Below are 13,862 nucleotides of genomic sequence, written 5' to 3' on the forward strand. Positions count from 1 at the left end.
TTTTATTTATCGCGGTGCATTTCCTCGTTATTGAAAAAAATCTACAAATTGAAGGATTCTTTGATATTAACGTGTTATGTTTTTCTGCAAAGCTGCGATTATTCCACCCTCCAACTTCGATGCCTATAAAAGAAGTGCTAACTTCTTTTGCGGAGGAAAAGGAGATAGGGCGTGCGGTAGGAGCGAGACCAACTTGGTCGCCTGTCTTCCGCATTGAAATTCAAATGCGCGTTGCAATCTATCAGTTAACGATCTGAACTATTTTACAACAACTTCGTGATTGATTTTAGCATTAAAAAAAAAAAAAAAAGCAAATCTCACCGTATGCGCCATGAAAGCTCTAGTTCGTTAATTTGTCTCGTGGTAGCAGACGTTGCGACAACATCTGCCGGTAATAACCGCGTCACGAACATTCAAGTCGCGCGATTATCCACCGATTAAAAATGCATAATTGCTATTAAACCGAGCGCGTCGAAATCCAAGGATGGCCTTGGCGCCGCTCCAGAGCTCCCGTAAATGCTACTCAAATGGCGCTCAAGCCAGAATTTTTCTCCGCTCAAATAAAAACGTGGGCATGTGGGGGAGGGGGGTGGGACCGGCCGCGCGCGAGCGGAAACGATCGGCACCGTTTGCGCACACCGGATAACATCTCTTAGTCCTTCGACGCGGAAAGTCGCGATAATACATCGGCGACGCGATGCTACGTACCCTCGCACGCGGCTATGTTTGCATACGTGTATGTAATCCTAAGAATGGAATACGTACAGCTGCCAATAGGGCAATCCCTAGCCGTGCACACTTAGCACGTACTAGCAGTAGTTACCGTTACATCACGAACGTACGTGTCGTGGGAGCGTAACAAGGACGCGCGGGTTCGCGGCACGCCGTGCCACATTACCACGTATACTTGGCCTATGTAGTATGCGTGATGTCGGCTACGTGCGAGCGAGGGTGGACACGTGCAATTTATCGAAAATCACCCGATATCAGGATATTTTCCTGAGCGACGATTCGTATCTCGTATATCGTTCTTCGAAAATCAATCGTCGCTAATTGTCGCCGAACGAAACGAGGGAAAGCGGATTCCGCAAGGACTCGCTCCTCAAATCCCTTTTCCTCCGTTGCGTTATAAATCTCTTCCATTGTCATAGTTCCTTTACGAAACACAAGTTCCGATTGTGCTTAGTGGTTTACGACTGGTACGTTGGTACTTAGAGAAGGACCATCGTTCGTTATTTACAACGGACAGCAAAGTTAAACAGAGCAAGAGAAATGCAAGACGAACAATTGACTATCCCAACTTAACTAAATTAGGGTACGACTTGAATAGTATTTTGAACTTGGAATGATTCTATCCTTGAAAGAAACGGACAAAAACTCTTATTCTTGGCGATATTAATAGTGTTGTCACAAAAAACTACTTTGTTAAAATATACAATATTTTTAGTTAAATGTATAATGTTAAAAGAATATACATAAATTAAATCTGATTAATAATATATATAATTTCGCTTTAATTAAATCGTTATAACAACAAAATATGAAAATTGAAGAATAATAATATATCATATTGTATCAATTGTAAAATCATTTTCTATCATTTTCTATAATAAATTATTGTAATAAATGTAGAATAAAAAATGTAGATATGAGGATTATTCTAATATATGGCTTGCAAATGAAACTTTTAACATAATTTTAGAACGATTAATCTAAATAATCTGAAAACTACGTTATAAATGATGGGTTTTGCATCAGGTGGTACTACATTGTACCTCGGCGTGCCACGAGTCACATGGTGCAACGTAATGTTAATGGTTGACGTGTCAATGGTCTCTCATCGCAAACTACTATTAGCAAAGTAGCTAATGCTTTCTGATTATGCAAATGCAAACTATGAAACGCTTTTAACAATGTCCTTATTTTCGTGATATGCGATTAAAAATTTTATAAAAAATATCTTTTAATAATTTTAAAAATAACAGTGTTTACATACGCTTATGTATAACAACATAGTTTTTTTACACAATTTACATTACAATTTTTAACAAAAAATTTATAATACAAAGAAATTAACAAACATATTTATGTGCGATTTATGTGGAGTACATCAAAAGTGTTATTTGGGATGCACGATAATATCGATTTTTCTCTCGCTGGGTATCGAAAGGCTTTTTTCTGAGACAATGATTTTTCTGAACTCTCTGGAAACTGGTGGATGCACACTTCCACATAGATCCTAGCACCTAAAGGGTAAGTGCTCGTAAAGTTGTTTGTCTGCTCGATATACTGTAATAGCAAGGAGGCGGCCATTAGTACGTGAAATTCGTTTAAACGCAATTCGCAAACGCCATAGTCCACAAATTGAATTGCGCAAAGGTTCAATCTTTCTTACTGTCAATTTGCATTGCAAAATATTATTTAGAGTGAAATAGGAGTGAATAATTGTTGTAACCGTATGTGATAGCGGAAAATATATTTTTAAAATAACAAAATTTGTTGAATTTTACAATATAGTATTTTGCTATTATAGTATAGTATTACACTATCAACTTTAATCGTCTATCCAACCACGCTTTTAGTTAAATAAACGCCGATAAAAGTTACGAAAGGTTAAAATAATGAACGGATAGTGTCCAAAACCATTTCATCCACATTTAGCAAAAATCAATCAAAAATTCTTTGTTTCAGTAATAATAAAATTAATTTTCAAAACATTACCAACATTTAATATTAATTTGTATTGAAATTATTAAAATCCATAATGCTTTAAATTATTTATAATGCTTTAAATCGTTTGCAAAATCTGTCTTATCAAGTCAGTCGATTTGTGAGATTAGCGAACGTCATTATAACGATCGATAAATTGATCCGTGTCAAACATGGTTCGATCATCAGCCGTCCTCGTGCCCCAAACTAATTTTGCGAGATATGAGAACACGTGGATCCATTTCCTCTCCGAGGAACACTCGAGAATCTATCGCACACGCGCGTGAGTACACGATCAGGAAAGAAGTGGCAAACGAGTAGGCAACAAGAGGCGGGACAATTCTTCTAGGTGGAACGGAAGTCGACGATAGCTGCGCCGACAGCAACGAAAGCGCGAGCGATGGATGGCTTTAGCTTCGGTTTCCTGACGAGGTTACCAAAGTTTCATTCGCAGATTCAATTTTAGTTGGCGCGCCAGCTCGCGCTACCACCATCCGCGACTCTCAACCATGCCACGTAGGTACCTTACAGGGGCGGTTACCAACCTTCCTTTCTATATTCGCCCTCGTACACCCGCACCAACCACCCGCACGGCCTTTTGCCAACTACCCGCTACGGGGCCACTTTATTCGACTACGCTTAAGTTTCCGCGTTTTCCACGCCTGCCTTTGATTGCGGCTTGTTTCGATCTTGCACATAGTAGCCTTGAGTCTAGAAGTGACATGGTGCCTAACAGCTTTTACGATCGCAAGCCTAAGTTGTTAATCATGAAAAGTATTATCTTTTATTGAGAAAATTATACATTTGATTAAACCATAGGACTAAATTATGTTAAGAATAATCATTTATTATGGCATAAACTTTGAAAAAGTATAGAAAAATTATTTCTGTTTTATATATATATATATATATATATTTCTGTTTTATATATATATATATATATATATATATATATATATATATATTGTAAATTAAACGAAAAAAAAAAAATATATATATATTATATTATAACATTATATTGCAATTATTTGAGCAATTATTACAAAGTTTATTTTATACATGACGGATTTCGATAGATATTATATTAATTAAATTGCAATACTAATCTGGTATATTATGTAAATAGCTTTTGTGTATTATATATATTATAGTATATTATTGATAAACATGATGTAGATAATAAAATCTTGACGTTAAACTAAACTAATGCTTTTGTTAAATATGTCAAAATGAAAGCTTGAATTCTTCTCTTTACGAGCATTATTAATAATATTCTGAGTTAATTTATGATATTAATTTATGATATTAACTCGAATTATTTCATTGTCGGAATAATTGACCACAAATGCGCAGATGTTTTAAATATCATACAGTTGTTTATAGTATTTAGCTGGAGATCAGAAACCAGTAGATCAAAGAGTACGCGAATTATTTTAAATATTTTTTTTCTGACTTTATTTTATCACTTGCCGAGTATTGTACGTTTAAATAATTGTGGAAATACTTCATAATACTGTTGATTTACTCATATATGAGAAGTATACTTTTAAATGTCACATAAGCTATGTAATCTCATGCTCTTTTCAATTTCTGAAAACATCTAGTTATTACCTAAAACAATATTTGTATTGCAATCGGTAGAATTATAAATTTGAAAAGCACTCTTACAAAGCATTATTTTCTTATACAAAATTAAAAATTTGATCTTAAAAAATTGTTTCGTACTTTATAATATCTTTTGCTTGAAAATATGTTTATATATTTTTATATATTATGTTTATATATTTTATATTTAAATTACTTTTTTTTTTATATTTTGACCATATATATATATATATATATAAAATTTCTTCTTTACAAAACATTTTTCTATTTTTAACAAATTGTTATTATAACAATATAAATTATATTTAATAAATTATCTATTGGACGTTTGTCCATTATACGAATTAAAATTTATACGAATTAAAATTTAAAAATAAATTGAAGGTAACATCCTGTACGCGTTTAGATATATACTTTAAAATTTACATGCTACGTCATGTCAGTTTCTCGGATCACAATAGCAATGTATTACACATTCTCATGTACTCTATATTTTTGTGTAGAAGGCTTTCTCCTTGTTTGCATGCATATTACTCATTTCTAGGAACAAAAATTGAAGGCGTATAAATAAATTTGCACGATAAACTTTTGACAAATGACATTTTGAAATTATCGTACTATTTCATAGAATATTTTGCAAATACTACTTTCTTTACAAATATTTCAAATATTACCTTAATTATAAGGTAATATTACATGTTGTTGCTTTTGCGATATTAGTTACATCTAATACAATCCGCTTAACAGTTACATTGATCATGAGAAAACCGACCTTGTGCATTATCACGTTAAGAATTAAAAATATCACAATCACATAGCGCTGCAAACTATACCCACAGCTAAAGAAATATCGATAATCTCGTAACTTAGGAAAAAATATTTTCTTCACAATTATGAATCACACGTAATACTTTCTCACATGTAATGTGAATCAAATACATCTTCATCATGAGAGAAAGAACATTCAGATATTCATTAATTTGCCTCAGTAAAGAATGTTTGCATAAAATATTTCTTGAAATATAAAATGTTGCACGTGGGCGTGTGTGTGAAAGAAATAATAGTATTTCAGTGAATAAATATAAGATCTCGATAAATTTTTATAACAAATAGTTTGTATAAATTTAAGATTAATTTACTTTTTTAAGAAAAAGGAAGAAGAAAAAAAGACTGATATAATGATTTCTTTCTACCGATGTGAACCTAGACCAACTTTAAAATATTAAAAAATCGTTTATTATCGTTTATCGGCGATTTTTTCACCCTTTCCCCCCGTAACTTTTTAACCCGTTAGATACAAACGAAATAAAAAGTAGTACAAACAGGTACAAACGATGTATGTACAAACCTAGTATAAACAATTTTTTAATTTTTTAAAGTTGATTGCTAGGTTCACATCGGTTTTCTTTTTCTCCTATACATACTTGCGTACAAAACAATTTAGCTTCATAAAAATTATTTAAAAAATATACGAAAACGATAAAAATATAAAAATTTGAGTTTGTTTCATTTGCATCATTAAATCAATAGCAAATTACAGAAAGCTCAAACGACAAAAGCGTTAATATAAGCTTCTTGTCTACATCTTTGTCTTCTCTTTCAGAAGCGGCATATTAATCGCGTCGATTACTTTTAAGACATAGCGAGATAAATTATAATAAAATACTTTTTTATTATGAATTTAGATGTTTATTAATAATATTGAATTGAACTGTTATTGTGATTTATCTTGAAGTCAAATGAAAACAGTAGTTGAAAACAGCCGCGCGCAAGATATATAATTACAGAGACATTATTGAAACAAAGCTACATTAAAATTTGTTCATGAAGTATACCAGAATCAAGATGAATTAGAAGCAACTTTATAAAGAACTTATATCAGTATTCTTTCAGTTAGCTTATATAATCTTTCAAATCACAAATTTGTATTAATATCATATATGTTATATAAAATAATTTTACTGTAACTTGGAACTCATTTAGAAAATTGTTTATATATATATATATATATACATATATCACATCTCTATATTGTTATAGCATGAGATATGGACAATTATTTAGAGAAATATTTATATTAAGGTTAAAACATTTTTTTCTAACCTGAATTTTTTTGTTTAATTATTTAAAACTTTGACTCCTTTAAATTTAGGTTACGGTCTAGTAAATGTCGATATCTGTGATAAATTTATGGCAGTAGAATCTATTCAAATGGATGATATTTTTATTTGGCACTACTTTGAGATATCAGCTACTTCTCGAGTATGCGTTGTCTTTTTGCATGTACATTAAGGAAAAACCGACCTCTTCAAGTATCTTTCCTCGAAAATACTGGAGTCATACTTCATTTTCTGCTGAGTTGGGCATAGAAATGGGTATTTTCCGATTCCAAATTTGACATGATAAATATGCAAATCGTAGTAACAATTTGCTGCAAACCTAGCACTGGATATTACAGCGATACCTCTCATTTAAAACTTATTGCTAAATAGGATACGCATTTTACATACCGTGTAAATTTATATGCGTTGCAAGTGACACTTACAAATTGTACAAGAAAACAATTTCTCTCTCCGACATGCGTTCCTTTTCAAATCAGGTGTACAACATATGCACTACATGTATATCAATACATACAATACACATTTAAATCGCTTAAAACGTATTTCTATCTCAAGATTCGTTAATTTTCTTCTCATAAGCTTTGAAAAACACGGTTAATCTATCAAGCGATATCGTGGAAATCTGAACGATTTAAAGGGAGACCGAAAAACTTCCGTTTGCCGTAATAGAATGAGAGCGAGGGCCAGTCGACTAACAACATTTTCGTAGCCCCAAATGCGTCGCAAACGAATTGGAATCGCGTTGCAAAATTGATTATCAGTCTTCCTCCGTGGAGATGGCCGGGAGCATACCACGAGGTACTCACTTCGGGAATAACATTTGCCGAGCGGCGTAACGACTGATCCGTCTATTCCCAGTAGCAACGAAAACTCGTAAAACGGTACTTGGAAATTCGCTGCGCCAAGTTAAACTTGATGGAGACGGAGGGGTATGGCTGCGACTACTGCTCGTGCTGCCCGCACACCCGCCCAGTCGTACGGATTCTGGTATGGTCGTGACCCAGAGGACCGAATAGCTGCTAGTCGTAGTCCACCGATGGGATGCGATGCGAAAAGTCGAGGCAGTACCTATCGCGGCCAAACAAGTGATCCGGACGGCGAGAGCGGGGTCAGGTACTGTGGGATGAAATGATATTGTTTTAGCTAGGAACGAGTCCGCTGTCGGTGCTTAGAACCCATTTTCCCGTAAAAACCGAGCACGGTAATATCAAGCGGACTCGTACACTACTCCCTTGCACCCTCAAATGGCGCGCTATGTACAGAGAGGGAGATTGAGAGAACGCGAGAGGGGCGAAGGAGGAAGAGAGGAGAGGAAAGACATTGTCACGGACAAAGAGTTCGAAATATTCGATACCTACGTATACGGCTCCCGAGGGAACGAGGACGGCGATACTGGCAAACATTGGGATACATAGAAGAAGCATCGCGGAAGTGGACGAAGTATGAATCGGAATCTTTGCCGAAATTCTCTCCCTTTCTCTACTGTTCGTTTCAGCGTGAAGTCTCGTAGTACACACGTGGAAAACCGCATGGGTTTGCGTGCAACTTGGCTGGTTGCCTCGAATGGCGGAGCAAAATCTGACCCCCTTTCACCGAGGGATAAATCTAAAATTTGGCATCAAAAAGACTCACCCGCGAAAGACGATCCGAGGAAAAAAGGCACATGGTAAAATTCGATCGACGCTAAACGTGTATTATATTAGACGAAAAATAATCACGCGAGTACATTTATTCACTACTGTTTGTGCGATTGCTATATCTAGAATCTAGAATCTTTCGTTGTATATTGAAATTGATATCTTTATTATCAAAACGTCGTTGTTATATATGACCTATATACAGTGTGCTCCAAGAACTTCGATTTGAATTTTAATGAACAATTTTGTGTGATATATTTAAAATCAATCTTTGTTTCACTAAAAAATTAATTACAATATTAAATTTTTTATTTTTTAAATTGTATTCTTTTTTAATAATTTAATATTACATATCTTAATGATATTAAAATCCTGAACATCGAAATTCTAAAAAATTTCAACGATTTTAAAATAGATGAAGTATTTTAGATATAATTCTTTATTACACAGGTAATTTTGAAAATAAAAATTTCATGAGGATATAATACCAATGAAACTATGAAATATGTCCGTAGAAATTATACCTCGTTTAAAAGCCGAGTAATCTTTCTTTGTTATTTCAACAAAAACTCATTACATATTCTCACTGTACATTTTTGCAACAGCGTCCTAAAGCTCATAGTGACGCAAGAAACATTTATAAATTTTAGCTAAATAGCTGTGTAACTGTATATTTTGCTCACATCCATTTCTTTGTAAAGGGAGCATCAAATTGTAATCTCGCTCGTCGCTTAATCTCTGGCCTTTTCAATACAGCAAAAAGCACATTGCTTATGATTGCGCTACTGTCAATGTTAGAGGATGTTACGCAGAAGTTATGACCAGTAAGTTCCTTCTTATGTTTTTCCTCGGTTAATAGTAAATGCTTCACCGATTCGAAAACGTCAAACAAGTATAGTATCTACGGTATACCAGCATCTGGCTAGCTGACTAACTGGCTGACTGGTTGCTAGCGCTGCGCTGGTTGGCTGGGTGACTAGAGCATTCCCTCGTATACCTACCCTATAAAGCAGCAGCTGTAAGCCGGATGCGGAAGTCGTGTTCGTTGGCCAGGTCGAGTTCTCGCGCCTCGAGATGCACGACCTACCATAAATCGTTTGGTTCGACGTGCCATCGAATCGACTGCTCGAGTGATCAAGTGTTGTACAGTAATAATAACACCAAAATGCCTTGATTTATATAGCAAACTGAATCCATCTAACATGTAATCATTTTATTTTTTTTACAAGATTATCGTATCGGAATCGTCTGCGTTTTGCATTTGTAAAGAATATTGATGGAATATTTCATTATTAACTTTAATTTAGAAACATCATTTTACATATTTAAATTGGAATGAATAGTCCATAGGAAAAATTTAAAAATTTATAAAATGCAAATACAATGACCAAACAAAATTATTTATCTACACATATTCAATATTTATATTTTGCACCGTTTAGATTATTTTAAAAATTAAATAATAATTGTATATAAGTTATATATTTTAATTGACGTTAATTGGCTATAATATTATTGATATGAATTTGTTTTATCAATATGTAGCATTTAATTTGCGTTGGAGGCATCATTAAACACATCTGAATTATTTTGTCGGAAAAACAAGTGGCAGTGAGTCAATATTAATTTCATTCGTTTAACTTGAATGTCATTGAACTGTTTTCTCCACTAATCACGTTTCGTATTAAAATCCATTCGACGTTTCTATTAACGGAAGTATAATTTGAGAAATCTGTAATCTGTTAACAGTGATTTTCATCCTAAACTTTGAATATACATGACGCTCTGTTCTGTCTACTGTTGAGAAATATTACAAGCGCGAAAACTATCTCTAGCGTAAAATTTGCTTTAATCGGGAGGTCGCGTGTCGTTCAAGGGTTGTTTGAAAGGGCGAGCATTGATAACGTACCTCTTCAAAGCTCGTTGTCCCTGTGCTAAAACGCGCCATCATTAGGCACGTTCACGTGCCGATATTTGAAAATTCATTATTATCGCGTTGCACATCCCTCAATGGAGCTATTTCACAGAGAGATTTCAGGGATATTTCTCGCCTTTGTTAGGATTGCTTTGACGCAAAGCCATTTAAAGGCATATACAATTTTTCTTTTCATGCAAATATGACAAAAAAAAATAGAAACAATTTTTTCAAGAAATAAAATATCTTAAATTATATGTAATCTTAATTAAAAAATTTACGTTTGGTTTATTTCTGTCTCTCACTTTTTTAAGAAATGTAAAAAATGTAAAGCGGCATAAACCTAGTAATAACATCGTAATTATCGCGATATTAATGGCCTATATACACCTTATAACCGACATGTAATTTATTTCGCTGAACTCGAATAACATTTCAATTTTTTTATGCCCGCTGCAAAACTAAAATTACCGAGTGTTCATAGAATTCTTTCAACACGAGGTGTAACGTTATTTCTGTAGAATATAACTGACTTGCGCACATTACGAGGCTACCAAAAGTGCACGTTACACAATATATCTATTCATGCAATATTGTTACCACTTCCGTATACCTATCTCGTTTGTAAACGAAGAACATGTACCTGCGTGCGCGAGCGACGGCGCTTTCTTTATGCATGTTGTAAAAACTTGTCAGATAACGAATACAACGAGGACGGTTACTTCAAGCGACGGATATTACATTCGCTGTAGTAACAGCCAAAGTGGTTGCTTGCATTAAGTGCGTTTTACGCTCGTGGATTTAAGAGAGCGGGTCGCGGTAGGCTGATCAATATGCTAATATTTTGATGCCTCTACTCCGCTCGACGAATTAAATTATGTTCTATGGACGAAGATAGAGAATACGAGGAGGTAACGGCAGGAAGAAAGAGCACAAAATGAGGGGGTAGTGGAACGAAGTGCTCGACGTTTGAAGATAAGGTAGGTAGGTATTACATAAGATACCACTTAATATTATAGCACATTCACCTAACGCGTTACCAATGTTACATGCCCGGAGTGAAAACAATGACGTGTACCAGTATATCGCGACAGGAAATTTAATCTTTTTTATACACTTGTAAGACGTGTATAAAAGTATATTTATGCTCCTTTTCCTAGTACACATTTTTTTTTATTTTGCACAATGGAAATGTGATACATAAAAGATAAGTGCAGGGTGGTCTTTTAATAAATAATAATATTCTTTTGTAAATAATGCAAACGTTATTGAATATTATAATAATACGTTTCCAACAGTGTTGTTTAATTTCTTTTACCAGATTCAATGATATATAATGCAAAATATCAAGGTCAGAAATGTGAAAGTAGTGACATATTTCTTCTTTAACTGCCTGTACACAAGGACTAAAGTAGCAAGCGTTGAAAGTTTCGGAATAGTTTGAATTATCTAGTAGATACTTTAAAACCACGACATACCTCGCGGTTTAGCCTTTAATACAATACTTGTCACAAATATGTCCATAAAAATATTTTTTTGTTGATAGATTTATACTTATTCAGAAAGATTATTTTTTATAAAGTTTATGAAATTGCTTATTAATATAATAAAGCATTTATTCGTTTAAGAAAAATAAGCCAATTAATATTTGTATTATAAGATAAATAAATCAATATAATATGAGTGAAAATTGGAAGAAAATATTTTTTATTAATAAAAGAAGAATTAATTTTTCAAAGTTTGTGACAGTAACGACATGACGTTTACTTAAATAATCCATAACGTTCAATTATAACGCAATCAATTATAACATATAGGAGGAACGCTTTATAACACGTTCAAATTATTTCCGTAAAGTTTGCGACTTCTAAACTTCTGCAAGAGTCTGTGTCGTTATATCTATATCATCCTTGCAATTATCCGAGTTACGTCTCCCGAGACGGCACTTTTTTGCGATCATCCGCGAAATACAGCATTTTTATCTGATGCACGCATCCAAATTAAACGAAGATCTGAACGTCTGAATCTATCGAAGTCCGATAGGTTAACGAGCAAAGTTTATTTGCGTATTTGTTACTCTCTACAGACATGAGAGTGGCTATCTTCATACTGCATTATGTCGGACTTTTCTTCGTGCGAAGTTTACTCCGTTATACGTATAATGTTCTACGGATTGCAGGTACACTTTCCGCGTTCTTATTAAAAATTTTACGTTCGCTACCTTGTGCATCCAGAATATACGTCGTGTTCTCTTCCCGTGACTGCACTGACGATTCTTGAAGCTGTTGGACGAAGAAGTGCTCTTACTTCACTAATAAGATCTCGTTCTTGCAGACGAAGTTACTCGCGTATCTGTTGTTTGGAAGTGTAATTTACTCTACACGATCCTTGAAAGGGACATACAGATTCTCAATGAGAATCTACAACGTAGAGAAGACATCCGAACTATTTACGAGTTCTATAATATTCCACCTAAAATTTCATGGAAGCTTCGGAAACGCGAAAGTTCGTTCGCCATTTAATTATGATAGCAGTGAATTCAAGGCAACTATGTTATACGTTGCACGTTCAGCCTCGACAACTGTTCTTAACATTTTAGAAATTTCCGAACCATTTATGAATCTTGACGTGTTAATGCGAAATGGCAAATGGGCTTAATACAAATGTATGTGAAGGCTTTACATTGCAAAATGGAACCGATGGAAATTCGGTGGAACTGAATGAAAGATGACGCAAGTTAACGCGAACCTCTTTCGCGGGAATGAATTTGGGAGAACAACTCGGTTATTAGATTGGGGCTGCCATATCCCAAATGTTGTAATAATCTAACAGGGTTCTCTAGATAATCCCGATAGAGACCTACTTATCGGAGAGCACCGGATCCATCGCAGACGATGGAAAGAGTTGCGAGAAGAAAGGATGGAGGAGTAGAGAGCAAAGGAGGAAAGACAGGACGAGCTGCCTTTGGATAAGAGATGCTGCTGGCGCATCATATTACCTATCTAACTATTTTTTGGTTTTCCTGGAACCATAGATGAATCGTACGCCACGCAAATAAATATGGCTTCCATTGTGTAATGCACTTAGTCACCATTCTTTCGATTTTCTCTGCCATCGGTCTACTCTCTTTCTTTCATTGCCGTTTTCACCTCGGTTTACTATCGCGTGCGTGCAGCGCGATGTAAAATCTGGTTTCCTTCATGATCGTACTCAATTACTTTTTTGCACTTAAACCGGCGAGGCTTAGATAAAATACGAGATTACATTTTCACACATTAACCACTCTATCTCGTGCCAGATTTGTCTATACTGATATTCAATTACTTTCTATTCTTACTCGATAATTGAAAACATAAATTGTAAGGAAATAAATAAATTTGAAGAAATATGAAAATTTTAAATATGATGTGCTATTTTATATAAATTTTTCAAATTATCAAAAAAATTATAATATATATAAAAAACATAAATAACATAAATCATCGCAAATCACGAAAAAGGAAATCATATTATATATAAATATGGTTTATATAAATATTTTATATAAAATTACACAGCAATGTTTAATGACAATTGATAAAACTTACTTGTTAACAAAAAATCATATCCATATTACACTTTGGACATACATTCACATGCGTTCGCACATCAATGAACAGTTCTTAATGCCACATTACTTCTTCGTTTTTGACTGTATAGTTCGCGCGATCTGCAATTTCCACTTGAGAACATTCGTGATCGTATCTATCGCCTTCCATCTCTACTTCGACAACGCCTCGTCAAGGAATACTATATCTCTCGATCTTTGAAAAAGACTGCAAGCTAGATTTCAGAAAATCTAAAATTTCAACCCGAATTCGGTGTCGAACGACG

The 13,862-nt window shown here is 34.2% G+C and overlaps 1 protein-coding gene across 6 annotated transcripts in view; it reads left to right on the plus strand.

Moving 5' to 3' along the window:
* The window catches only part of LOC105425085 (nucleolysin TIAR), a 397,755-nt gene that overhangs the window by 238,010 nt on the left and 145,883 nt on the right, over positions 1 to 13,862 (plus strand). The window lies entirely within an intron of this gene.

Source organism: Pogonomyrmex barbatus, unplaced genomic scaffold (assembly GCF_055798465.1).
Source record: "Pogonomyrmex barbatus isolate J1 unplaced genomic scaffold, ASM5579846v1 scaffold1, whole genome shotgun sequence".
NCBI lineage: Eukaryota > Metazoa > Arthropoda > Insecta > Hymenoptera > Formicidae > Pogonomyrmex > Pogonomyrmex barbatus.